This window comes from Hyperolius riggenbachi, chromosome 2 (assembly GCF_040937935.1).
Source record: "Hyperolius riggenbachi isolate aHypRig1 chromosome 2, aHypRig1.pri, whole genome shotgun sequence".
NCBI lineage: Eukaryota > Metazoa > Chordata > Amphibia > Anura > Hyperoliidae > Hyperolius > Hyperolius riggenbachi.
In genome coordinates this window covers 408,708,916-408,733,302 of record NC_090647.1, presented here as the reverse complement: position 1 = coordinate 408,733,302, position 24,387 = coordinate 408,708,916, and the positions used below count along the sequence as shown (strand labels likewise).

The 24,387-nt window shown below is 44.7% G+C and overlaps 1 protein-coding gene across 1 annotated transcript in view; it reads right to left on the bottom strand.

Moving 5' to 3' along the window:
- EFHC2 (EF-hand domain containing 2) overlaps positions 1–24,387 on the bottom strand; it is a 234,940-nt gene that overhangs the window by 129,181 nt on the left and 81,372 nt on the right. The gene's annotated exons all lie outside the window — the stretch shown is intronic.

The following is a 24,387-nucleotide window of genomic DNA, read 5'->3' as shown; positions in this document are numbered from 1 at the left end:
CTTTCTGGTGGCTTACAGGGCATATCATTGACAAGTTTAAAAATATCACCTAGGAGAAAACTCAGGTCAATAAGTTAATTACATATGGCCCCCAGAGTGAAAATACATGAACTATTGACCTTTTTATCTTTTCTTCTCACAGTAAAAACCCAGGTATCTACTTAGGAAAGTGTTTTATAGCTGCAATATGTTATCAGTGAGCCAACTGGGTCCTGACTGGAGAAAAACATGTCAGTTCCATAGCTAATTACAAACTCTTTCAGGCAGGGAAAAAAGAAAAAGGAGCACAGCATAAGTGTCTGTATGCTTGCCACTGTATATTTACATGTCTATTTCATCGTGTCACATGTCATCATCATCTTTAATTATGTGCTGTATATATTCATTTCTACATCTTTCTTTGGGTATTAATCATTTCCCTTTTATCTCTTGATTCTATTGATAAGACTTTTTTGACATGATACTCCCCGATAGAAAGGCATCTGCCCTGATTTACCAACCTACAGTAAGATTGCCTTGTGCAGGCAGTAAACGACAATTTTACTGTTACTACTGCCAACAGCATAGTGGCCATTGCCCAATAAGCACGACCCATGTTACCTAAGTAACACGAGCACTGCTAGGGTAACACACACTACAACACCCTAATTAGGCAAGGAGCGCTACACTGTCATGGTAGTAATGGTAAAATTGCCACGCACAACCTACGCACCGCAATCTTGTCATAAGTTGGTGAATCAGGGCCATCAGGCGCACGTTAGAGCAGCCTGTAACGCAGCCCAACTCACAGTAATGAAAAATCAATGGGCTGTTCACAGTGCCCACATTGCGTTAAAGTGTAACGCTGGGCATTCAAACAAAGTGCAGCATGCTGTGCTTTATATGTGGCTTTAGCTGTGTTAGACTGTTTGCACATGCTCAGTAAGGGGAGAGTCCGCTATTGTTCCTAGCCACATGGTTAATTAATATTCACTACACTGTAGTGTTGTCCAGATCATGAACGATTCGGATCTTTGATCCGGATCTTTTTTGTGAGTCGAATCATCCGGATCATCACAATGAAGGATTCGGTTCACAGTGGATGTCTGGAAGAAACAGGAACTGCAGCTTCTGTGCACAAGCACAATCTTCCTTCTGCATCTCTCCCTTCCCCATTAGCACCCTCAATGTGCCTTCATTCTCCTGCACCTCTCACTCTGCTGCACCCCTGCTTCCTGCTTCCCTAGTAAAATGATTCAAAGATTCGGTTCAAAGATCCGGCTCTTTTCAATGATCCGATTCGAATCATCCGAATCATTGAAAAGATCCGGGCTTCCCAGGATAGCACCAAGAGCCTCATAACGTGGCTCAATCTGACATCCAACTTCAACACCACCATGCGTTGCGTTAGGGGCACGTTATGTGACCTTAACGTCCCCTAAAACGCAACGTCTTGGTGTGAAAGAGGCCTAATTCTACCTCATAAGCCTTCCGCAGTCATGTGCAAAAACATACAGTGGGTTGCAAAAGTATTCTGCCCCCTTGAAGTTTTCCACATTTTGTCACATTACTGCCACAAACATGCATCAATTTTATTGAAATTCCACGTGAAAGACCAATACAAAGTGGTGTACATGTGAGAAGTGGATCGAAAATCATACATCATTCCAAACATTTTTTACAAATAAATAACTGCAAAGTGGGGTGTGCGTAATTATTCGGCACCCTGAGTCAATACTTTGTAGAACCACCTTTTGCTGCAATTACAGCTGCCAGTATTTTTAGGGTATGTCTCTACCAGCTTTGCACATCTAGAGACGGAAATCCTTGCCCATTCTTCTTTGCAAAACAGCTCCAGCTCAGTCAGATTAGATGGACAGCGTTTGTAAACAGCAGTTTTCAGATCTTGCCAAAGATTCTCGATTGAATTTAGATCTGGACTTTGACTGGGCCATTCTAACACATAGATAGGTTTTGTTTTAAACCATTCCATTGTTGCCCTGGCTTTATGTTTAGGGTCATTGTCCTGCTGGAAGGTGAACCTCCGCCCCAGTCTCAAGTCTTTTGCAGTCTCCAAGAGGTTTTCTTCCAAGTTTGCCCTGTATTTGGCATCATCCATCTTCCCATCAACTCTGACCAGCTTCCCTGTCTCTGCTGAAGAGATGCACCCCTGAGCATGATGCTGCCACCACCATATTTGACAGTGGGGATGGTGTGTTCAGAGTGATGTGCAGTGTTAGTTTTCTGCCACACATAGCGTTTTGCATTTTGGCCAAAAAGTTCAATTTTGGTCTCATCTGACCAGAGCACCGTCTTCCACATGGTTGCTGTGTCCCCCACATGGCTTGTGGCAAAATGCAAACAGGACTTCTTATGCTTTCTGTTAACAATGCCTTTCTTCTTGTCACTCTTCCATAAAGGCGAACTTTGTACAGTGCATGACTAATAGTTGTCCTAAGTCTCCCAGAGACTGTAGATCTCTGCAGCTCGTCCAGAGTCACCATGGGCCTCTTGACTGCATTTCTGATCAGCGCTCTCCTTGTTCAGCCTGTGAGTTTAGGTGGACGGCCTTGTCTTGGTAGGTGTACAGTTGTGCCATACTCCTTCCATTTCTGAATGATCGCTTGAACAGTGCTCTGTGGGATGTTCAAGGCTTTGGAAATCTTTTTGTAGCCTAAGCCTGTTTAAAATTTCTCAGTAACTTGATCCCTGACCTGTCTTGTGTGTTCTTTGGACTTCACGGTGTTGTTGCTCCCAATATTCTCTTAGACAACCTCTGAGGCCCTCACAGAGCTGCTGTATTTGTACTGACATTAGATTACACACAGGTGCACTCATCAGGCAATGCCTATAGGCAACTGACTGCACTCAGATCAAAGGGGGGCAAATAATTATGCACACACCACTTTGCAGTTATTTATTTGTAAAAAATGTTGGAATCATGTATGATTTTCGTTCCACTTCTCATGTGTACACCACTTTGTGTTGGTCTTTCATGTGGAATTCCAATAAAATTGATTCATGTTTGTTGCAGTAATGTGACAAGATGTGGAAAACTTCAAGGGGGCCGAATACTTTTGCAACCCACTGTATCCCACTATGTTTCTATCACCATAACTAATGGTAAAGATAATGTATCTATGATTAAGTTCAGTTTTGTTTTTTTCCAAGCATTGTATTTAGTATGAAAAAAAAGAATCTCCTAAGACTACAGAACTGTCTTCCAGCTGATTTCAGATTTTACTATATATTTTCTATCAAATTGTAGGTAAAATGTCATGTTAACTTAACAGTAACATTTTATTTGCTAGTTTACCATAAATCTATGACTGGTAAAACCCCCTTCTATGAAATATTGAATACATAGTGTCAGGAACCGGCCCGCGGCACGCTTGCGTATACGGTTCCCGACTGCGGGTTTGACCAGATCGAGAGGGGAAGCAGCCTTAGTCGAGCTACCACAAGGCTGTGACCCCTCAAACACTTCTCACTGCCACCACTAGCTGTTGCTAGACACGTCCACTCGGCTGTCGAGTGCTCAGCACGCAATCCGCGTTTTCGTATTCGGGTCAGCTTTGCGCTTTAGGCCGAATACGGAAACACCACGCACACACACACACAGTTGCAATCTTACACTGTAGTGAAGCAAAACCACTAACAGTCGTTCCGAACGATACTGTTAGCCACTCCGAGACTTCCCACTCTGCTGTCGATCGTGGAAGTGCCCCATACACACAATGCAATTACAATCTTATATGGTAATGTCGCTCAATCACACAATCAGGCATGGACTTATACACCGTTACACTTCAGTCTCCTCTACTAGGCTATGAGTGTTAGTTTAGTACAGCAGAAGTCAAACTTATTAAATAACGATTTAATATTCCAGGAAAAAAAGTGGAATAATGCAGAAAATAATATATACAAAAGATTTACAAAAACAAAGTAAAAAAAAGTCACAAAATAAAAGTTTACAAGGATAAAAGTTTACAAGGATACACAGCAAGATAAGTTTGCATAAAAATAAAATGGGATAAACATTAATTGAACCGTGGAGAGACACGTGGAGAGACACGAATTTTACGATTTCCTCTGGATCATCTCTAGCGATGAGCTACTCTCAGGAGAAGATGATCTGTGACTGTCCCAGGCTGCTGTTTTATAGCAAAATGTGTGCCCCGGGGCCACCCCAATGTCCCAGGTCCAGGAAAAATCCAATTTCCTGTTTAACGCGTGCAACTTCAAAGCGTTCCTCTGTTAGTGTTTGATCTTTTCAGAGATTTCAGAACACTTCCATAAACCCAATTTCCACAGGTAAAAATTGTATTAGAAGGACTTCAACCCTTCAGCCATTTCCAGTAGGCTGCCATATGTAAATTCCTGGCCCTGTGCTGGTGTGAGCTGCGTCAAAGCACACTACAGCCAGTCCAGGTGACAATTGCTCCCAAGCACAATACACATCTGAGACAGTATTTCCCAAAAGATCAAAAGGTAAGGACATGACTGGCTTTGGGCATAATTAGCCATCTCCTAATTAGAGGCTCGGTAGACAGTCCCTACTTGAATGTCTAGGTTCACTTGCCTATTCAACGTAATTAACCTATTCAAATGCAGACAATGCTAGAGTTAATTTACATGTACATACAGGAACTCCATAAAGCCAGCTGCCAGCCTGGCATACCTACATCTCTGACATAATACACAGCAGATAGAAAAATGAAACATGAAAAATATGTTCCTGTATTATCCTTAACATCATCAGCACCCTAATATATCACCACACATAGACTCTCCAGTCACAGACACTGTAGCTGCTTATATAACTTGGTTAGGGTATTATTCTTTCTTACTAGTATAGAAATGACTCACCAGATATGTGTTCATTTATGCTATAATCACATGCAACCTATTGACTGCACTACAGCGGTCTTCATTAAGCTAATTATTATTTCACTTCAGAAAACAATTAGCAGGTGATTTAGGTGCATCATTAGATTGGGTAGATGCCTGTACCTTCAGGTATTTTGTGTTCTTCCTTGAAATGAGTTTGAATAGCTTTGAAGAGATCCTTTTTTCACTTTGAGATTAAAGAGTCTATTTGTGTTGATCAGTGTCAGAAGAACATTTTAATTTTATAACTCGTTATGTGTAAACCTCAGAATTACTTCCAATTATTATCACTTTAATAATCATATCCAAATGTTCATGATTACTGTGAAACCTTCATAGCTGGAAATTTTTTATAATCCTTCACTAAGTACCATCAAAGTAATTGCATTCTTCCAGGGGTTCTATTTTATTAACTTCTAAAACAGAGGCTTTCTAAAGCAGAGGCATGGTGCTAGATCACAAATTAAAAAAATAGCTTTAGACATGAGTTGTGAGCCCAGTCTTCCATTCTATGCACGTGAGAAATACAGATTATGCCAAAAGTATTAATACCACTCTACTTTTTTTTTTCAAAAGAATCCTAATTCTCCATGAAATAAGTTGAAACCACTTCCAGAGCATTGCAACGTGCACATTCATCAAGAGTCTGACAAGCACAAGAAAACACACGGAGGGGCCGGCAATGGGAGGAGTGAGGCAAAGGGAATGGAAGAACAGCAGCCTGCCTAAGGCTGCTGTGAACATGGGAATGCTGAGACTGAATGGGAAGGGTTAACAAGGCTGTGGTACTGGAAGTTCTTTTTTCTATTTTCAGATACAAGTGTCAGCTTACCTCACCTCAGAGATGCTGTCGTCAAGCAGGTGTAGAGCTGTGAGCCTATCAGCTGCAGCTAGAAGATGATTGGACGCAGCGTTTTCCCTCCAGGAGGAAGGAGCCAATCAGAGGAGGGATAACAGTCAATAAAAACTGTTCCTGTCAGAGAGCGGTCACATTCAAGGAGCGAGCTGAGCAGCTGCCCGCCCACGCTCCCCTTTTTTCCTTGTTCTTTGGTGCTGTCGCGGGCCTTATAGAAAGGGGGGGGGGGTTATGGACTTTAAAAGGACTTTTGTGGTGGGATTGAGTCGGGTCCCCAGACCATCAATCCCGGTTCTACTGGGTTTATGTGTTGGTGTTTGGTGAATGGTGGTTTAATAAAGTTGTCTGGTTTGGGTTATAGATAAAAGAAAATAAAATTTTCCAAGTTTAAAAGTAAACAAATCCCTCCCCCCAATAAATAAAGAGGCCGCTGCCTGTTAATCGCCTATTGGAGTCTGTGTTATTTTTATTTAAAGAGTTAAGTACTTCAATGAAATGTTGAATGCAGTCCCATGAGAAGATGGAGAAGCTCAGCCTTTTCCTGTCTGAGGATTTAACATTATACACTAACATAACAATATACAAATAACATTTGTAAAGCGCTTTTCTCCCATAGGACTCAAAGCGCATTAATGTCGAAGAATTTACCAGCTGTATTCGATAATCAGCGACGGTTGTAGGATCAAATGGATCCAGCAGAAAGGTATGCCACATACTGATATGGCAAACATGGATTCCAAAAACTAACTTCAAGTACCCTTTAAAATAAATAAAATTAGCATAGATATGTTTACTGGTACCTTTTTTTAGTTAAAGCAAACGTGGAGTGAGGAAACTCATTTAAAGAAGTTATCAGCCTAAATTAAGAAAATAAGCGCTACTTACCAGGGGCTTCCTCCAGCCCCAAGCTCCCAGCATGTCCCTCGCCGCAGCTCTGCACGCAGCCGTTCGCTGCAGCTCCCTCCCAGTCCCCGGCGATGACGTCAGGCCGACCTCCAGGTCGGCCTGTACTGCACCTGCGCCTACGCGAGCGGCGCTGGCAACCACTGCGTGCAGAGCTGCGGCGAGAGACATGCTGGGAGCTTAATTTAGGCTGATCCTTTAAAGGACAACTGAAGCAAGCAAGATATGGAGGCTGCCATATTTATTTCCTTTTAAGCAATACCAGTTGCCTGGCTGTCTTGCTGATCCTCTGACTCTAATACTTTTAGCCATTAACCCTGAACAAGCATGCAGCAGATCAGGTGTTTCTGACATTATTGTTCTTAGCTGCATGCTTATTTCCGGTGTGATTCAGACACTACTGCAGCCAAATAGATCAGCATTGTTGCCAGGCAACTGGTATTGTTTAAAAGGAAATACATATGGAAGCCTCCATATTCTTCTCACTTAAGTTGTCCATTAAGGTTAGATACATTCCTAAGTAGAGGGAAGACTCCTCGGTCTGTCCCATCTTTCCTGCACCATCCCCAGTTGAAGTTATGTGACCATTCTGGTCTTCAGCACTCCTTGGGAATCCTGTTTAACTACTCACATCCCTGAGTAGTTCCAAGAATTAGCACATCCATACTGCAAATGCGTGAGCCCAGACCTACAGTACGGATGTGGTTATCCTGGAACTGCTCAGGGACACAAGTAGTTCTAAAGGCTGCATGAGGCGTGCCAAAGAGCTATTCAAATGACTTCAACCGATTATAGCACAGGAACAACGGAACAGATCGAAGGACTAGGAAGGCTCTATAGTATCCAGAACCTTCTCAGTATCCAGTACCTTCTCTCTGCTTAGGTATCAATCTAACCAGAAGCGAGCTTTGGTTTCCTCACTTCAGGTTCCCTTTTAAAGAGGAACTCCAGTGAAAATAATTTAATATAAAAAGTTGCTTAATTTTTACAATAATTATGTATACATGATTTAGTCAGAGTTTGCTCATTGTAAAATCTTTCCTCTCCTAGATTCACATTCTGACATGTATTACATGGTGACATTGTTACTGTGGGCAGATTATGTAGCTGTTCTGGCTTTAACAGACAGCTATAAACAGCCATTTCCTGTGTGTGTCATTGTTACATTGTGGCAGTTTGCCCAGAGTACCGTACGGTACCAGAGCCTCTTGTGGGAGGGGTTTCAGCACAAAATCAGTCATACAGCGCCCCCTGATGGTCTGTTTGTGAAAATCATTATATTTTTCATGTAAAAGTGGGTATCAGCTACTGATTGGGATAAAGTTCAATTCTTGGTCGGAGTTTCTCTTTAAAGACATTATTGAATTAAAGTGGTCCATCAATGTGACTAATTGCTTTATAATGCTTTATTCTCACTAAAAGTGTTAAACTATGATACTGCCACTGCAGCTAAATGATAAATCAATTTTCTTCAATCAAAAAATATAACTAGCAAACACAAATTTGTGAAAGAGCTAAAAGGAAAGCATGGGTTAGTTTCTGCTGGTCTCTTGTCCTCAATTGTAAAATGCAGGGCGGTGGACTTTATGTGAATCAATGCTAGATTATCATTTTTTTGGATGGTGGATGCTTTTTCCATTTTAATTTAATCTTAACTTATGGTCTGATATCAACCCCCCCAGATACATTTTAATCTTCTTAATGAAGTTTTAAAATATTTTGTTCATTACAATACAATCAACGTGACTACTGTAATTTCCATCCAGGCTCTTCCAAGTGAATAGTTTTCTGTGGGGATGCACAAGCATAGTGTTTTGCAGTTACCAAGTCATTGCCTTCCCATAAATCTTTTAGTCTTGACTTTCTCCTCTCATTTTTTGATCCAAGGACATGGCTGTCCATACAGTGTGATATTTTCTTGTAGCCAGTTTTAGCATTTAGCTTTCCCATTATGACAGTTACAATTCTAGGCTTTGCTTCACAGATTGCATTTTACCACCCAAGATACAACTGCTCTATAGTTTCCTCTGGGAAATCCTGAATGGTTACAAATACTTGAGGCTGATTTTACTTATACTTGTGCGGTGATCCCATGGAATGGCAGCCTGCCATTGGATCACTGCACCGCACAAATCCGTAGTTCAAATGACCCTGCAGCAGAGTGCGCCGACAGCATCATATGCATAGGCCCGCCCTCTTTTCTCCCCCTTTCAGTGACGTGCGCTCTGGTGGGCAGGAAGTATATCACCAGATTTGCATCAGTCCACACAAGTGCGCCGTGTCAAACCGCGCTGTGTGGATTACACTTACTGTGTTGCCATATACTTGCATTAATGTATAATCTGTGCGGTAGGAACGGATCATGTGGAAATGCATGGATAACTTTGCGACGGATTTGCAGCGATTTGACTACAGGTAGTCCCAACTTACAAACGACCTGTCGCTACAAACAGCATGAAAATGGGAGCAAGTTAAAAAAAAATCAAAAAGATCTTATAGTTTTTGAAAAAAAATCAATTAAAAAATTCAAAATGTTTTTTTAATAACATTTTACAGTGGTGCACTATACTATATAGAGTTTCAAGTTTTGCATACAAACACATTTTACACATTTTAAAGAAAACCTGTGATCCAGCCCTGGATAAAGGGGAACAGAAGGAGGCACAAAGGGGCACAGGGATCAGTGGTGGTACAGAGGGACACAGTGGAAGCAGAGGTACACAGTGGAGGCACAGAGGGGAGGTGGCACAGATGTAGACACTGAGGGAACGTGGACAGAGGTGACACATTGGGGGTCAGGGGTGGCACAGAGGGGGACATTAAAGGCAGAGGGGAACAGAGGTGACACAGAGGGGGACATTGGAGGCAGAGGGGAACAGAGGTGACACAGAGGGGGCATTGGAGGCACGGGTGGGCACAGAGGAGGTACAGAGGACAGAAATGGCACAATGTTCCGACTTCAGAATGGATTCAGGTTAAGAACGAACCTACAGTCCCCATCTCGTTCGTTAACCAGGGACTAACTGTACTTCCACCGCAACTCATTGTGTAAGTATAAAAGTCGCCATACATTTTCATCGCCCTTGCAATGGGTGAGCGCACCACACACCCCTAAATGCAGTATATGTAAAAGGGAGTGATGATTAAATGAGAAACTTTAGTGGCATATAGTAGAATGTAGTAAATTATTCAGGATACCCACTTTTACATTATTTTTCCTAGTTTCAGTATAAGAAACAGTTCCAATATCGATATATTGCTGTATATTAGTATGTAATCCAGCCATCCCAGGAATGCTCAGCCTAGGTTGTTTAGCTATGCGGAATTCTCCTCCTAGAACATTCTAGGAGACAAGTTATTATTTCTACTGTACACACAGTTAAAATCATTTTGCAGTAATGCACCTGCCAACAGTAAATATTTCGACACCTATGATAAATTTCAGAATGTAAATCAAGGTAAGAAAAGATTTTACAATAGAAAAACACTGACTAAACAATTTATAAAGCAATATTTAACTACCTAACGCCCGTGATCGCCACTCGGGAGACTGTTAGACGGCGAAACCACCGTCTTTTTACTATGTACAGCGCAGCGGCCCACGGCAGTGATGTACTGGGGACAGCCTGTCCCCTCCTGAGTGTCGGCGGTGATCGGCTGTCATAGGCTGAAGCCTATGACAGCTGATCACAGGGATTGGCTGGTGGGGGGGAGGTAAGAGGGTTTAGTATAAAAAAAAAAAGGAAATAAGGAAATTTACCGCAAAAATAAATATTTACACACACAAAAATCGGGAATCACTAGTGTGCTGTGTTGGCCTTAAATCTGCAGTGGCCTATTTTGAAAAATATAGCCTGGTCTTTAGGGGGGTTTACCACTGTGGTCCTCAAGTGGTTAAAAAAACCAAAAAAGAATAAAATATATATATATATATAGATATAATTTATTACGTTATATTCAGTAAAGTGCCAAGTAAATTGGTGACTAGGGATGGCCGACCACGTTCGCCAACGAATGGTCGCTACTTGCGCGCTTGCGAGTTTCGTGAACTATACGGGGAGTTTATACCCGCCTTATACTCTCCCATAGTGCTATTTTTTTAACCTTCACCCTAAAGCAGGGGTCTCAAACTCGCGGCCCGCGGTACAATATTTTGTGGCCCGCGCCGGCAAAAGCAAAAGAGACACGGAAGCGAACTATTTTACCTTATAGTTTGCTTCAGTGCTCCCAAGTAATCCGCCATGTCCCCGCCGCAAAACGAGGGCTGCAGAGCCCCCAAATCCCCCGGGCAAACATCCACGACTACACTGAGGGGCAGAGCTTCCAGTTGTAGCTCTGCCCCTCCTGACATCAATCGCCGCACGGATGGCCGCCTCTCCCCACCCCTCTCTGTGAAGGAAGAGTTAGAGGGGCGGGCAGAGGCGGCGATCCACAGCGATTGACGTCAGGAGGGACAGAGCTGAAGCTGAAAGCTCTGCCCCTTCCAGGAAGTGCCGGCGGATTGCCCCCCGGGGATTTGGGGGCTCTGCAGCCCTCGTTTTGCGGTGGGGACACGGCGGATTACTTGTAATGGGAGCACTGAAGCAAACTATAAGGTAGGACACTTCATGTTCAGAAGAAATAATTAAAACTGTTAATAATGACATTTGAGGACTTTTTTTTGTAAAATCCCTTATGCGGCCCAGCCTCATCCTGACTTTGCCTCCTGCGGCCCCCAGGTAAATTGAGTTTGAGACTCCTGCCCTAAAGTCTGGTGGGACAGGATGGCCAATCATACATGATCACCACCCAGGCCTCTCCATTTATAACAGGCATGATCCCAGCTGCCATTTTCAGAGTAGGGAGAAGTGCTGCTGCTGCAGATAGAGGGAGAGTGAGAGATATTTATTCATTTATTGAATTTATAAAGCACTAACATATTATACAGCGCTGCACAATAGAGAAATAGGTTAAAGAGAACCTGAGGTGGGTTTTAATAATCCTATTAGCACACAGAGGCTGGGCATATAATGCCCAGCCTCTGTTGCTATACTACAAGAGTTTTTGTTGCTATACTGTCTCCCCCTAGGACCCCTGCGCTCTACTGTCCCCCATAAATCAAACCGTTGTGCTAGTGACCCACAGCGTGTCACTAGCAGGCTATTTACATCCACACTGTTACTCTCCACCGCTCCCCCGCCTCCTCTATATCGCCACTCCCCGCCTGCGTCCCTTCGTCTCGCTGATTGGAGGGAAGGGACGCAGGCGGGGAGCGGCGATATAGAGGAGGCGGGGGAGCGGCGGAGAGTAACAGTGTGGCTGTACACAGCCTGCTAGCGACACGCTGTGTGTCGCTAGCACGGCAATTTGATTTATGGGGGACAGCAGAGCGCAGGGGGGGCCTAGGGGGAGTGGGCATTATATGCAGACCCAACCTCTATGTGCGAATAGGATTATTAAAACCCACCTCGGGTTCTCTTTAACATACAAGGTAGGACATACAAGGAGCTCACAACAAAACAAGTTCATCCAAAGGATTTGATAACAGTAGTTCAGTGTATTTGGTCAAATTAGAGACTGTTCTAGTCCGCAGGAGTGGACAGACAGTAAGATTGCATAATCAAGCTGGAAACACTAGGGAGGAGGGCCCTGCCAGAGGCTTACAATCTAAAGGGTAGGGATAAAGACAATAGGTGCATCTATTAAGAGAGTATTCAGCATAAGATATTATCGTGGTGATGTAGGTGGGTACACAAGCGTGAAAAGGTGAGTCTTGAGAGCTCGTTTGAAGGTATTAAAGGTGAGGGCGAGTCTGATGGCTAGTGGGAGTGAGTTCCAGAGAGTGGGGGCAGCCCTCGTGAAGTCCTGCAATCATGCATGCGAGTGAGATATGCGTGGTGCGAACAGGCGCAGGTCATTTTAGGATCGGAGGGGGTGGACCAGTATATACCTGTAGACAAGATTGGAGTTGTAGGTCCTGTGCACAGATTTGTAGGCCAAGCACAGAATTTTAAAGTTGATCCTGAAGCAGATGGAAAGTGAGTGGAGGGCTTTGAAGAGGGGAGTGGTAGAAGCACTGCGATGAGAAGAGTTGATCACTCTGCCTGTCGCATTCAATGCCAATTGAAGGGGGGCAATACGGTTAGAGGGGAGGCCCAACAAAAAGAAATTGCAATAGTCTAGGCGGGAGATGGCAAGGGCATGAATGAGGCGTTTGGTGGTGTCAAGGGACAGGTAGGAGCAGATCCTGGAGATGTTGCAGAGGTGGAAGTTGCAGGATCGGGCAATACTTTGGTTGTGGGGTGAAAAGGAAAGTGCAGAGTCTGGGGTAACACCTAGGCAGCAGGCTTGGAAAGGAGGCCATCCAGGGTGAAATGGGTGTGAGGCAGGTGGAGACCTTGTCCTTCTTTCGTTCCCCCCTCAGTGCTACCCCTACTAAAAATTAGCACAGCGGGTGCAACGGGCAGGGAACATGGACTTACCACGTCCGGGTTCCATGCAATGGAGCGCCACATTCCGCCGATCTCCTCTGTCTCCAGTGTCGTTCACTCTACTTCCGCTCACTCTATTTCCTTGCCCAATGTCTGACAGCTGGCTTGTCAGAACTGCTAGCCCGCCAGTTTTTACAATACTACCTGGTTCAATCTGAGGCCTTTAAAAAATGTTTAGGCATTGCAGCACCGCGGTGGGAGGTACCAGGAAGAGGATATTATTCACAGATGGGCATCCTGGACCTGTACCGACATGTGCAGTGGCAGGTCAACCAATCTCTGGCACACAGTGTTGCGGCTAAGGTCCATCTGACTACAGACACCTGGTCTTCAAAACATGGGCAGGGAAGGTACATAACCTTTCCTGCTCAATTGGTAACAAGGTGGTGATGTCTTGCATGCAGGCCAGCCACTTCTCCACCTACTTCTCGTCCTTCCACTGCAGTCTCTTGCTCATTTGAGTCCTCCTCATCTGCTGCAACCTCCTCTTCTGCGGTGTCCCCAAGCTACCCATTGTCTGTTCCACTATACAGGTATGACAGTGTCATGTTGCGTATGTTGTACCTGGAAGGAAAAAGCCACACCAGACCTGCAGTGCTGTCCACTCTGCAGACACAGGCGGACGAGTGGCAGAAACCACAACCTCAGTGTTGGTAAAGTTGTCTGTGGCAATGGTACTAATCTGTTGCCTCCACTGAAAATTGGCAAATTGATTCACGTGCCTTGCATGGCACATGTATTAAATTTGATTGTGTTATGTTTTGTGGACAAGGATTCCAGGATGTCCTGAAGCAAGCCAGGAAAGTGGCTGGCTATTACTGACAATCCTACCCGGTCATGGCTCGCCTTGCTGACATCCAGTAGTAAACTTTTTTCATGTTGTTATTATAGGGTGTTATGTGTAGAATACTGAGGAAAAAATAATTTAATCAATTTTGGGATAAGGCTTTAATATAACAAAATGTGGAAAGACACCTCTCCCAATTTTGTGAAACCTATGTAGGGATTGTGCAATCTTTCACACCAGATAATTGAATACATTTGAAAGGGTGACAGAAGAGGTGAGCAGGGTGACAGAAGATATAAGCAACAGTGTCTACAGCCTCACCTAATTTGCTTTTCAGTTTTGTTTTTGTTTTTTGCATCTAGGTCTGTCTGCACGTATTGTATAATAAACTTTTACTATTGTGTATTGGTTTATTTAAATAATTCTAAAGTAAGGATGGTCAATGAAACGCAAGAGTTGAGTCATTAATCAATATAGACAGTCATATAAATGTTTTCCAAAATACTGGCAGTAAGATTAAATAGTTGTCTCCCTGCATACATCCAGACCAGATAGACTATGGCTGGGAGGCAAACTACAGATAATGTCCGCAGGGTCTTAAAGCGGGATTGTCACAATAAAAATCAAATTTTAACAGCAACTAGTCTGAGTGTATTAAGTGATAAAGATGCTAATCCTGCATTCAAAACTTTAAAAACTTTTTCTGCTGTTATGGTTTGGAGTTTTCTCATACCTTAGGAGCACTGGCCCTTTAATAGCCATTGCCATTCAGTTGTATGCTGGGGTTCTTTTTATTATTATTATTTATTATTATTTATTGTATTTATAAAGCGCCAACATATTACGCAGCGCTGGACATTAATTTAGGTTACAGACAATATTTAGGGGTGACAAACAGCAATATGACAATACAGGAATACAAGAAAACCAGATCACACAGCACAGTATGAGTACAAGGTAATGCTTAGTCAGTCACTGGATGGGAGCATGGAGATTAGGCAAGTTAGGTTCACTCAAATGCATAGCATGGGTGCACAGTAATGGAGGTGCATGATCAGGTAGGACACTAAAGGAGGACGACCCTGCCCAAAGGCTTCCAATCTAGAGGGAGAGGTAGGGACACGAGAGGTAGGGGATCAGAGTTCAGCTGTGGGTTTAAAGCACTTGTGAGGGGTAGTAGGCCAGAGTGAAAAGGTGAGTTTTGAGGGCCTTCTTGAAGGTGTTGAAGGAGGGGGCTGCCCTAATGGGTGGAGGCAGGGAGTTCCATAGTGTTGGAGCGGCTCTTGAGAAGTCTTGGAGGCGTGCATGGGACTGGGTGATGCGGGAGACGGTCAGGCGAAGTTCATTGGAGGAGCGGAGTGAGCGGCTTGGTGTGTATCTCTGAGTAAGATCAGAAATGTAGGTTGGACTGGTTTTGTGGACGGATTTGTAGGTCAGACACAATATCTTGAATCTGATTCTGGACTGGATAGAAAGCCAGCGGAGGGATTCATGGAGAGGAGCCGCCCTGGTGGAGCTATGGGAGGAGTGGATAATTCTGGCTGCCGCATTCATGATGGACTGTAGTGGGGCTATTCGGGTCATAGGGAGACCAGACAGAAGGGCATTGCAGTAGACGAGGCGGGAAATTATGAGGGCATGGATGAGGAGTTTGGTGGTGGCAGAGGTCAGGAAAGGGTGAATCTTACAGATGTTACAAAGGTGGAAGTTGCAGGACTTTGTGAGGTTTTGGATGTGGGGAGTGAAGGAGAGTGCGGAGTCCAGGGTGACACCCAGACAGCGGGCTTGAGAGGTAGGGCGAATGGTAGTGTGGTTAACAGTGACCTGCACATCTGGGAGGTCCAGGGATGACCGGGGTGGGAAGATCATAAATTCCGTTTTGTCTAGATTTAGTTTCAGGAACCTAGCGGACATCCAAGAGGTGATGGCAGATAGGCAGGAGGAGACCTTGTCCATGGTAGTGGTGGATATGTCAGGGGTGTGGAGGTAGATTTGGGTGTCATCTGCATACAGATGATAGTTAAAACCCAAGGAGGAGATAACCTTGCCAATGGAGGATGTGTATAGGGAGAACAGTAGGGGCCAAGGACCGAGCCTTGGGGGACTCCCACTGAGAGGTGGTTGGGGGTGGACAAGGACTCATTGAAGGAGGTTGTGAAGGAGCGGTTGGAGAGATAGGATAAAAGCCAGGTCAGGGCGAGATCGTGAATGCCCATGGATTGGAGGGACTGGAGGAGTAGGGGATGATCTACTGTATCAAAAGCTGCTGAAAGGTCAAGGAGGAGGAGAATGGAGTATTTACCTTCAGCTTTAGCTAAGGCAAGGTCATTGACCACTTTGGTGAGAGCAGTTTCGGTTGAGTGGGCAGGCCGAAATCCAGATTGCAGTGGGTCTAGTAGTGAGTTGGCATTGAGGTACTGGGTCAGGCGTTTGTGAACCAGACGCTCAAGGAGTTTTGAGGCGAAGGGGAGGAGGGAGATCGGGCGGTAGTTGGAGGGTAGCAAGGGGTCGAGGGAGGGTTTCTTGAGCAGAGGCAGTACTGTGGCCTGCTTGAAGTCTGAGGGGAAGGTGCCTGTGGATAGGGAGAGGTTAAACAGGGTAGTGAAGACTGGGGCCAGATCCGTGAAGTGAGGCTGAAGTAGATCAGAAGGGATAAGGTCAAGGGGGGAGGTAGTGGTATGGGAAGTCTGCATTAGGTGGTTGACTTCCTCAGTGGTAGTAGGAGTGAAGGAGGTGAGGGGAGGATAGGGTGGAGGAGGAGTTGGTTGTGAGCGGCTGGGAGGTGAAGATTAACCACTTCCCGACCGCCGTATATACAATTGGCGGCCGGGAAGTGCACCCCGCAAGGACTGCCGTATAGACAAATGGCGGCGGTCCTTGTAGGGGCATGGGCGGAGCGATCGCGTCATCCGTGACGCGATCCTCCGCCTCCGCCTGGCGCCGCTCACCCGCCGCAACATCCCGCCGGCTATATGGAAGCGCCGGCGGGATGTTAACCCGACGATCGCCGCATACAAAGTGTATAATACACTTTGTAATGTTTACAAAGTGTATTATACATGCTGCCTCCTGCCCTGGTGGTCCCAGTGCCCTTGCGGGCACCCAATCACCCGCCCACACGCTCAGATTGCCCTTAGACCCCCCTTATCAATTCGCCAGTGCATTAATTACATCTGTCCTTCCCTGTAATAACCCACTGATCACCTGTCAATCACCTGCCAATCACCTATCACCCATCAATCACCCCCTGTCACTGCTACCCATCAATCAGCCCCTAACCTGCCCCTTGCGGGCAATCTGATCACCCACCCACACCAATAGATCGCCCGCAGATCCGACATCAGATCACCACCCAAGCGCAGTGTTTCCATCTATTCTCTCCTCTAAACACCCACTAATTACCCATCAATCACCCATCAATCACCCCCTATCACCACCTGTCACTGTTACCCATCATATCAGACCCTAATCTGCCCCTTGCGGGCACCCAATCACCCGCCTACACGCTCAGATTGACCTCAGACCCCCCCTTATCAATTCGCCAGTGCAATATTTACATCTGTTCTCCCCTGTAATAACCCACTGATTACCTGTCAATCACCTATCAATCACCCATCAATCACCCCCTGTCACTGCCACCCATCAATCACCCCCTGTCACTGCCACCCATCAATCACCCCCTGTCACTGCCACCCATCAATCAGCCCCTAACCTGCCCCTTGCGGGCAATCTGATCACCCACCAATAGATCGCCCGCAGATCCGACGTCCGATCACCTCCCAAGTGCAGTGTTTACATCTGTTCTCTACCCTAAACACCCACTAATTACCCATCAATCACCCCCTGTCACTGCTACCTATCAGATTAGTCCCCTATCTGCCCCTAGGGCACTCAATCACCCGCCCACACCCTCAGAATGCCCTCAGACCCCAGCCCTGATCACCTCGCCAGTGCATTGCTTGCATCTATTCCCCCCTCTAATCACACCTTGAGACACCCATCAATCACCTCCTGTCACCCCCTAGCACACCTACCCATCAGATCAGGCCCTAATTTGCCCCGTGTGGGCTCCTGACCACTCGGCCAAACCCTCAGATCCCCCTCAGACCCCCTTCCGATCACCTCCCCAGTGCATTAATTGCATCTATTTTCCCCTCTAACCACCCCCTGAGACACCCATCAATCACCTCCTGTCACCCCCCTAGCACTCCTATCCATCAGATCAGGCCCAATACAACCTGTCATCTAAAAGGCCACCCTGCTTATGACCGGTTCCACAAAATTCGCCCCCTCATAGACCACCTGTCATCAAAATTTGCAGATGCTTATACCCCTGAACAGTCATTTTGAGACATTTGGTTTCCAGACTACTCACGGTTTTGGGCCCGTAAAATGCCAGGGCTGTATAGGAACCCCACAAGTGACCCCATTTTAGAAAAAAAGACACCCCAAGGTATTCTGTTAGGTGTATGACGAGTTCATAGAAGATTTTATTTTTTGTCAAAAGTTAGCGGAAATTGATTTTAATTGTTTTTTTTTCACAAAGTGTCATTTTTCACTAACTTGTGACAAAAAATAAAATCTTCTATGAACTCGCCATACACCTAACGGAATACCTTGGGGTGTCTTCTTTCTAAAATGGGGTCACTTGTGGGGTTCCTATACTGCCCTGGCATTTTAGGAGCCCTAAACCGCGAGGAGTAGTCTAGAAAACAAATGCCTCAAAAGGACCTGTGAATAGGACGTTGGGCCCCTTAGCGCACCTAGGCTGCAAAAAAGTGTCACACATGTGGTACCGCCGTACTCAGGAAAAGTAGTATAATGTGTTTTGGGGTGTATTTTTACACATACCCATGCTGGGTGGGAGAAGTTTCTATGTAAATGGACAATTGTGTGTAAAAAAATTAAACAATTGTCATTTACAGAGATATTTCTCCCACTTAGCATGGGTATGTGTAAAAATACACCCCAAAACGCATTATACTACTTCTCCTGAGTACGGCGGTACCACATGTGTGGCACTTTTTTACACCCTAAGTACGCTAAGGGGCCCAAAGTCCAATGAGTACCTTTAGGATTTCACAGGTCATTTTGCGACATTTGGTTTCAAGACTACTCCTCACGGTTTAGGGCCCCTAAAATGCCAGGGCAGTATAGGAACCCCACAAATGACCCCATTCTAGAAAGAAGACACCCCAAGGTATTCCGTACCGAGTATGGTGAGTTCATAGAAGATTTTATTTTTTGTCACAAGTTAGCGGAAAATGACACTTTGTGAAAAAAAACAATTAAAATCAATTTCCGCTAACTTGTGACAAAAAAATAAAAACTTCTATGAACTCACCATACTCCTAACGGAATACCTTGGGGTGTCTTCTTTCTAAAATGGGGTCATTAGTGGGGTTCCTATACTGCCCTGGCATTTTAGGGGCCCTAAACCGTGAGGAGTAGTCTTGAAACAAAAATGACCTGTGAAATCCTAAAGGTACTCATTGGACTTTGGGCCCCTCAGTGCAGTTAGGGTGCAAAAAAGTGCCACACATGTGGTATCGCCGTACTCAGGAGAAGTAGTATAATGTGTTTTGGGGTGTATTTTTACACATACCCATGCTGGGTGGAAGAAATACCTCTGTAAATGACAATCTTTTGATTTTTTTACACACAATTGTCCATTTACAGAGGTATTTCTCCCACCCAGCATGGGTATGTGTAAAAATACACACCAAAACACATTGTACTACTTCTCCCGAGTACGGCGATACCACATGTGTGGCACTTTTTTGCACCCTAACTGCGCTAAAGGGTCCAAAGTCCAATGAGTACCTTTAGGATTTCACAGGTCATTTTGAGAAATTTCGTTTCAAGACTACTCCTCACGGTTTAGGGCCCCTAAAATTCCAGGGCAGTATAGGAACCCCACAAATGACCCCATTTTAGAAAGAAGACACCCCAAGGTATTCCGTTAGTAGTATAGCGAGTTCATAGAAGATTTTATTTTTTGTCACAAGTTAGCGGAAATTGATTTTAATTGTGTTTTTTCACAAAGTGTCATTTTCCGCTAACTTGTGACAAAAAATAAAATCTTCTATGAACTCACCATACTCCTAACGGAATACCTTGGGGTGTCTTCTTTCTAAAATGGGGTCATTTGTGGGGTTCCTATACTGCCCTGGCATTTTAGGGGCCCTAAACCGTGAGGAGTAGTCTTGAAACGAAATTTCTCAAAATGACCTGTGAAATCCTAAAGGTACTCATTGGACTTTGGGCCCTTTAGTGCAGTTAGGGTGCAAAAAAGTGCCACACATGTAGTATCGCCGTACTCAGGAGAAGTAGTATAATGTGTTTTGGGGTGTATTTTTACACATACCCATGCTGAGTGGGAGAAAGATCTCTGTAAATGGACAATTGTGTGTAAAAAAAATTAAAAAATTGTCATTTACAGAAATATTTCTCCCACCCAGCATGGGTATGTGTAAAAATACACCCCAAAACACATTATACTACTTTTCCTGAGTATGGCAATACCACATGTGTGGCACTTTTTTGCAGCCTAACTGCGCTAAGGGGTCCAAAGTCCAATGAGCACCTTTAGGCTTTACAGGGGTGCTTACAATTTAGCACCCCCCAAAATGTCAGGACAGTAAACACACCCCACAAATGACCCATTTTGGAAAGTAGACCCTTCAAGGTATTCAGAGAGGGGCATGGTGAGTCCGTGGCAGATTTCATTTTTTTTGTCGCAAGTTAGAAGAAATGGAAACTTTTTTTTTTTTTGTCACAAAGTGTCATTTTCCGCTTACTTGTGACAAAAAATAATATCTTCTATGAACTCATTATGCCTCTCAGTGAATACTTTGGGATGTCTTCTTTCCAAAATGGGGTCATTTGGGGGGTATTTATACTATCCTGGAGTTCTAGCCCCTCATGAAACATGACAGGGGGTCAGAAAAGTCATAGATGCTTGAAAATGGGAAAATTCACTTTTTGCACCATAGTTTGTAAACGCTATAACTTTTACCCAAACCAATAAATATACACTGAATGGGGTTTTTTTTATCCAAAACATGTTTGTCCACATTTTTCGCGCTGCATGTATACAGAAATTTTACTTTATTTGAAAAATGTCAGCACAGAAAGTTAAAAAAATCATTTTTTTTGCCAAAATTCATGTCTTTTTTGATGAATATAATAAAAAGTAAAAATCGCAGGAGCAATCAAATAGCACCAAAAGAAAGCTTTATTAGTGACAAGAAAAGGAGCCAAAATTCATTTAGGTGGTAGGTTGTATGAGCGAGCAATAAACCGTGAAAGCTGCAGTGGTCTGAATGGAAAAAAAGTGGCCGGTCCTTAAGGGGTAGAAAGCCCTAGGTCCTCAAGTGGTTAAAGATTGGATATTTCCTGACGGATGGAGACTATTTTGTTGGTGAAGTGGGTGGCTAAATCTGTGGCAGAGAGGGAGGAAACAGAAGGTGGGGGGGGTTTAAGCAGGGAGTTAAAGGTGCCAAAAAGAGGCCGGGGATTGGAAGCTTGTGCTCCGATGAGCTTGGTAAAGTATTCCTGCTTCGCATGAGCAAGGGCAGTGTGGAACTGCAGCAGGTTAGTCTTGTACTGTAAGAAATCCTGGTTTAGTCGAGTTTTCCTCCATTTTCGTTCAATGGCATGTGTTTCCCTCTGGAGGTTGCGAGTATGGGTAGTGCGCCAGGGCTAGGGGTTAGGGGGCTGGTTGCAGCAGAATATTGGTGGAGCCCGGAGGGCAGTATAAGACTGCAACAATGGCTGGGAGGGGATTGTAGAGGCGGATAGTGTGGGCCTCAAATGATGTGAATTGTAGGGAGGAAGGTGGAGTGAGGACACGGAATGTGCAGGATGGGGAGAGGAGCAGACCCACCCCTCCCCCTGGCCTGTTAACTGGTCTGGGGGTGTGACTGAGGTGAAGCCCCCCATATGAGAGGGCAGCCTCTGCGGCAGAGTCAGAGGGGGTAAGCCATGTCTCAGTGAGTGCGAGGATGGTGAGGGATTTGGAGAGGAAGAGGTCGTGGCCCGCTGTAAGTTTATTGCGGACGGATCTGGCATTCCAGAGACCGCAGGGTAGGGGGAGCATGTTTGTGAGTGAGATGGATGGAAATAAGGTTGGGGCAAGGATGGATGTTGAGGTTATTTGTGGACAGAGAGCTGTGAAGCGGGTCAGCAGGGGATGCTTGTCTGGCAGCAGGCTGTGGCCCAGGGTTAGGTGATATATCACCAGCAGCAAGTAAGAGTAGGAGGGAGAGAGTAAACAAATGTGAATGGGATTTAAATGTTTGTGAGGTTTTTGAGCTGCTGGAGGGAGAGAGAGATTTCAGGAGAGCTAACAATTCATGAGAAGCTGAGTAAGGTGAGGAAAGCAGAGCAGGTGAAATGAATATGGAGTGTGGTACACTGGGAAGATGCATATTGCATATCTACAATATATTCCTCCTCTTCACTTTCTCTGCCTAGCTGAAACATGATCCTCTGCTCATTTGTGTTTAGAAGCAAGGCTGAGGTGACTCAGCGATTGAAGGAGAAAAGAAAAAAAAAGTTAAGGGAAGACATGACATCAGTATTTAGCCTCAAACTGTGGGCAAAAGACATGGTTCCCAACAGGAACAGAATTCTCTTAATTTACTATATACAATTCACTGAAATTAAAACGTGGACAGTACAATACATGTGTTTTGTAAGTAGATCAATTATTTATCTTCTTATATATGTGTTTTTCCCTGGCATAGTATGGCTAATCCTCCTGCTTTAAGGTTTGATAGATAGAATGGGGGCATGTCGAGCGCATTCTCTCTCCTTTCTTTGGACACGAAGAAGGCATTCGACTGGGTCCATTGGAGATATATGAAATCAGTTCTCCAAATGTTTGGGATCTTTGGTGAATTTCTGTATGGAGTCAGAAGCCTTTACACCATACATGTCAAACTCCGGCCCACGGGCCAAATCTGACTCTCAGAGCCATTAAATTTGGCCCTCAAGTGGTTTCCCCACTTTGCATTATGTTTGGCCCACTCTAGACCACCAGAGAAGCTATATTGAAGCTGACGCCCTAGAAAACCAGGGAAGCCATATGAGGGAGGTAGGAGGGAAGCACTAAACACTAGGGAACTGTACATGGGAGGGTGGGAGCCTCATCTAGACACTATGGAACTGTATAGGAGAGGGAGGACCACTAGACACCAGGGAACTGTATAGGATTTGGAGGGGGCCATTAGACACCTGGGAACTTTATAAAGGAGGAAGGCAGCCAGTAGACATTGAGGTTGGCCCACGACTTGGTCCCAGTGTACAATTTCAGCACACTTTGTATTTGAGTTTGACATTCCTGCTTTACACCAATCCTACTGCCCTCAGTCTGCAGTATGGGGTTGGTCTCAGATACTTTCCCAATCAAAAATGGGGTGAAGCAGTGGTGTCCCCTGTCTCCTCTTCTATTCACCATGTGCATTGGACCACTGGCTATTTTGGTTAGGAGCTCAGACTGGCAGGGAATTGTTTAATGTGGCGGACTTTGCCGACAACACAATAATCTTCCTTACTAACCTTTTTTTTTTTTTTTCAGTCCTGAATCTTTTTACATTTTTGCAAATGTTTGTGTCCATAGACAGTCCATAGACTGGAGTGGCCATCTGCTGGTGAGCAGCAGAAGTCCATAATAGTTCAAGCTCCATCAGCAGGAGGATTGAGGCAATGGGGTTGAATCATAAAGCATTACTGCATTCGGTAATGCAGAAAACAGCTGACTTTACCAAGCACTTAGGAAAATGTTAATTCATAAAAGCTGTTACCGCCTTGAAAAGCTGAAACCACCGTGCAGTGAGGTAAATTACCGACTTGTGATGTAAATACCTCAACATGTCAGTAAATGTCAATTCACAAAGCCTACAACATGCAGTAAAGGCACAAAATAATACAGCCTGCTTTGAAGTGGTGAAAAGAGTGCGGAGTCTGTGAGGAGACTGTGCTGGAAGCCATGACTCACAAGCAGAAACAGAGGCAGCTGTGACAGAAGCAGGAAGCCAATAGAAACAGCCCCTGTTCTCCTGAAAGTCTGAATGATGTAATCTGATAGGACCCACAGCCTTCACCAGTGGGACAAGCTTTTAAACCCCCAGGCAGCAGCAGAGCAAGAACGGAACAAAACAGGCTTCCCCTGAATACGTTAGGTTGTGTGGGTGTTTAACCTCTTTGGTTCCTATTTTGAAGATGTGTAGGAGCTAGTGAGGGAAATCACCTAAGCATGGCATGTGAAAGTTTATTGAAGTTCTTCTAAGCTGTGGCAATTAAATAGAATGTTAAGAAAGACTAATAGACAGATTCAGAGCAGATTCAAAGCAAGCAGAGGCAGTATAAGAAAACGTACATCTAAAGGGATGTCTGGGATGCCTCTTCTATTGTAATGCCCTCACTGCACAGAACAGCTTGTAACTCTCTCCTGCTGTTGCTAATGCTAACAGGTTTTTGTCAATGGGCTTCGGTAA